This window comes from Miniopterus schreibersii (assembly GCF_964146895.1).
Source record: "Miniopterus schreibersii genome assembly, chromosome: X".
In the NCBI taxonomy this organism is placed as follows: Eukaryota; Metazoa; Chordata; class Mammalia; order Chiroptera; family Miniopteridae; genus Miniopterus; species Miniopterus schreibersii.
The window spans coordinates 27,906,459-27,910,323 of record NC_138104.1 but is presented as its reverse complement, the minus strand read 5'-3'; positions in this window follow the sequence as shown (position 1 = coordinate 27,910,323).

Sequence of the window (3,865 nt, the reverse complement as noted above, 5' to 3'; positions counted from 1 at the left end):
TTGGAGGGGAGGGAGGAGGGAAACCGGGAGAAAGACGTTTCCCTCCCTCCCACCTCCCCCCAGATGCACCTCCGAAAGCAGCAATTTAAAGGCACAGTCGTTGGCAGCTGGAGTGGGTTTCAGAGCTCATCAGTGTGCCGGGGAGGGGCTCGGGCTGCTGATGCTGCTTGGAGAGGGCCGGAGGTGTTCTGTCCAGCTTCTAACTCTCCAACTGGGGGAGTGTATGAAGGCTGCCCTGCTTTCTGCTCCTCAGCAGCTTCCTTTTTACCCTGGAGCTACGCCGGGGCCGACAGTAGTCTTAATGATCTTTATAAAGGGGAAACAGACCTGAGAGGGTTTAGGTGGAGGAGTCAGTGAGTATTCTCAAGCTGGCAGCTTCAGGTCTGAAAGGAGGCAAGGAGGAGGCAGGGGAGGTTTTTCCTCAGTCCTCTGGGTGGAGGCACAAGGGATGGAGGATATAGAACCTAAGAGTCCTCCTCATATGTGGCCTGCTTGCCTGTCAGTCTGTCCATTTGTCTGTCTGGCTGCCTCATCTCCTTCATCCTTGCAGATGCGCATCCTTTTCCCGCTTTCCATCTTCTGGTCATCTCTGGTGAGCTTGGTGGGCCCTTGGTAGCTCTCAGAATCCCCCTTCCCCCGATACCCTTTCTCTAGCCTGGCTCTACTGTGGGAAGGGATAGGTAGGTGTCCCTGGCAGGGCCGGTGCAGGACTGACACACAGCAGGCTTTGCAGACTTCAGAGGAGTCAAGGGGGCCAAGAGTAATGACCTAGTAGCTGGCAGCCCTGGACAGAGGAGAGAGGCAAGGAGGGTGGGTCTTCTCCTCCCTTGACTCTCTCCATTTGCTTATAGCACCCAGGTGCTTCAGCAGCTCCATGTCTCTGCTGGACCCTTTTCCAAATTCCCTCATGCATCATTTAAACTGCTCTGGGACTTACCCAAGTACCTTGCCCTCCCTCTCTTTTTTTCTTGATTCTCTTCCTTCTTCTCTCTCTGAAGCTTTCCTTTGTCCTCTCCCCATCTCCATTTCCCTCCCCTTTTCTTCTCTGTCTCACTTGTGTCTATCTCCCCCTCCTATTTTCCTCTCACTTTCTCTCCACCCCTATTTTCTCTCTCAATCTCCCCATCATCTCCATTCTCTCATGTTCTCCTCCTAAATTACAACAGTGAAAAGCCAAGGATTTTCATTTCTTCTTCATTGGAAACTCACATCCCCCCCTCTGCTGTGTGTGCTGGAGGGAAATCTTGGTGACACTTCACAGGGGTCAATCTCAGAGCTAACTGTAGCGCCCACCCCTAGCCTCGCCAGAAAGGGGTTTGTAGGGATTCTAAACTCTTCTACGGATCCATTGGGTACTTAAAAAGATTAATGACAACAAGACAATGATGGGTGGGAGTTGTGGCTGTGTTATTATTAAAGAGGAGGAATTTTAAAATCATATATGAAAAGGAAAGAAGACAATTGTAAAAAATACACAGTGAAATGTTGATGGGGCAGTTGGGCTTTTGGAATTGGTAATGGGAGGATTTGGTACTGGTACCTCAAATAACACTTATATGGCGAATAAGTACAAAGTACCAAGTACAGTACTAATTTTCCTAAAAACATTTTCAGTAGCCTTTTCACCTGCTCTCCCTCCCTCCTTGCTTTCTGTTAGCATCATAATCCTCACTCCAAAGGCAAGAACCAAACTTTACAGAACCTCCCAGAACCTACAGGACTCCAGGCTAGGGAGCTAAGGGCAGGCGGTGGCAGGTGGGGGAAGTAGGCTGGTTGGGAGGGAGGTTGGGAGGCATTTGTCCCTGTTTAACTCCCTCCCTTCAACAAACCTAATCATGTCCCTTCTGCTGCCTCAACTATTCCCAATCGCTCTCAGGCTGAAGTTCAAGGTGCTGCATGATTTGGCCACTTTGCTTGTCCCACTTATACATCTAGACTTGCCTGTCTCTCCAGCTTTCACGTACTTTCACATGTTGTTCCCCTTTACCAAAGTACTCTTTCTTCCACTCTTATTCATTATTCTAGACTAAATTTTACTGTCACTTTCTCTAGGAAGACTTCTTGAACTGAACCCCTCTCCAGGTCTGGGCTAGGAGACCTTCCAAGGTGTTCCCACAGGATCCTTGCCTTCTCCCTTCCTAGCATCCCTCACACTTCATTACAGTCGTCAGCTTACTTGCACCTCTCCCTCGCTTTACCATAAGGCTATACCATGAACTTCCTGAGGGCAGAGATGCATTATCCACCAAATGCCCTGGGGCCCAGTTCAGAGCACGGCACATTATTGGCAAATAGTGAACATTTATTAAAAGATGCATCCTGGGCACCCAGAGATGCTTCCCCAAGCACAGTGCCTCTGCATCTTTCTCTGTCAAACAAGAATGAGAAGTTTCACACGTAGGGAGAGGTTCAGCATGAAGTAATAGTAATAAGGAGAAAGGAGGAAGCTGTTTTCCTTCCTTTGTCCCTTAGGCCCATGACATCACACTCATCATCTGGAATTCTTGGCTAATGAAATACAGGTCCATTGTCTTGATGTCACCTCCTGTGTGCCTGTGGGATCCCTGAGTGCTGAGAGCAGAACATGGTAGGCTTGCTGGAAGGAAAGATCCCTTCTTATGAGAGGCTGTAGCAATGACAAAATGTCCGTCTGGCTTGAAGAAGGGATACAGCTTTCCTAGGATGCTGGAAGCAGACTCTTTGGGAGAAAAGGGGAGAAAAAGGAGGCAAGGAACTGTGTAGGCTACTCCTAGGAGTTGACAAGCATCAGGGAAAATGCCCATTCAAGAGTTCCCTGTACCAACAGAAAGCGATAACCTCTCAAGATCGCCTCAGCATTGTGGTCTAAGAAAAGCACAAAGTTGTGTCCAGCCTTTCCCCATACCCTTTTATCTTTTTATTATCAAAGGATGGTATATATGAATCTCCATGTTCCAAAATGTATTGTACCCCTTTCCTGTTTTGCAATTGGCTGTCACATTGGCCCAAAGGCTGGCTGTATTGCAGTGCTGAGGTTGTGTAGAAGCTACAAGCAAAGTGTTTTCCAGTGTGAAAGGTACTATTTCATCATGAAAACATTATTGAGCTGCTAAAAATGGATTAAACATATTTTCATAAATGTTTAATTTTAGGAAAGAGTCTGTCACATTTCAGCTCTATGTAAGGCAAATTGCAATTGTACCTTCCTGACAGGCAAGCTTCCTGAAACCTCAGTCTGAGGAGCAGTATGTCTGTGTTGGGGTGGGTATTATTTGGTGAATTCAGTGACTTCTAGGGTTTAATTTTGGGGGCAAAGTTGGACAATCATTTGGCTTACCTTCCTGAACTCAACTCCCCCATATTGCCTATCCCACTTATTGAAGTAAGAGGTGGTCTGAGGGGGTACCTCGAGGAGGTAGCTTGTGTCTCCAATTTGAGGAAATTCCCAGAGCATTAGCTACTTTTAGAAGCATTTGGGTAAGAAGGGGTGTGTGTGTGTGTGTGTGTGTGTGTGTGTGTGTGTGTTAAAAAAAAGGCAGATGCCTCTTTAGAAATCTGCTGATGAGGACCCAGGAGTTTCAGTTGGATCTCCAAGGAGCAAGGCTGAATCTTTTTGCTGTGTGTATTTTTCTTTTCAGGGTCATTTTCAACCTCCAAGGATGTGACAGTTTACTTGAATGTGAGGGCTCAACTTCTGGTGCTGAGTGAACACTGCTGACAGAGGCAGGATGCCCTTTTGCCTTTCAGACTGAAAGAGACATGTATAGTGTGTGTGGGCAGTGGGAATTTCAGTCCTTGTCTCAGCTGGAGGAAGAAAGAATAAAATGGCAGATGAGTCAGGCATGTTCAGTGCTCTCCTAAGATTTTTGGAGAGTGATTTGTTTTT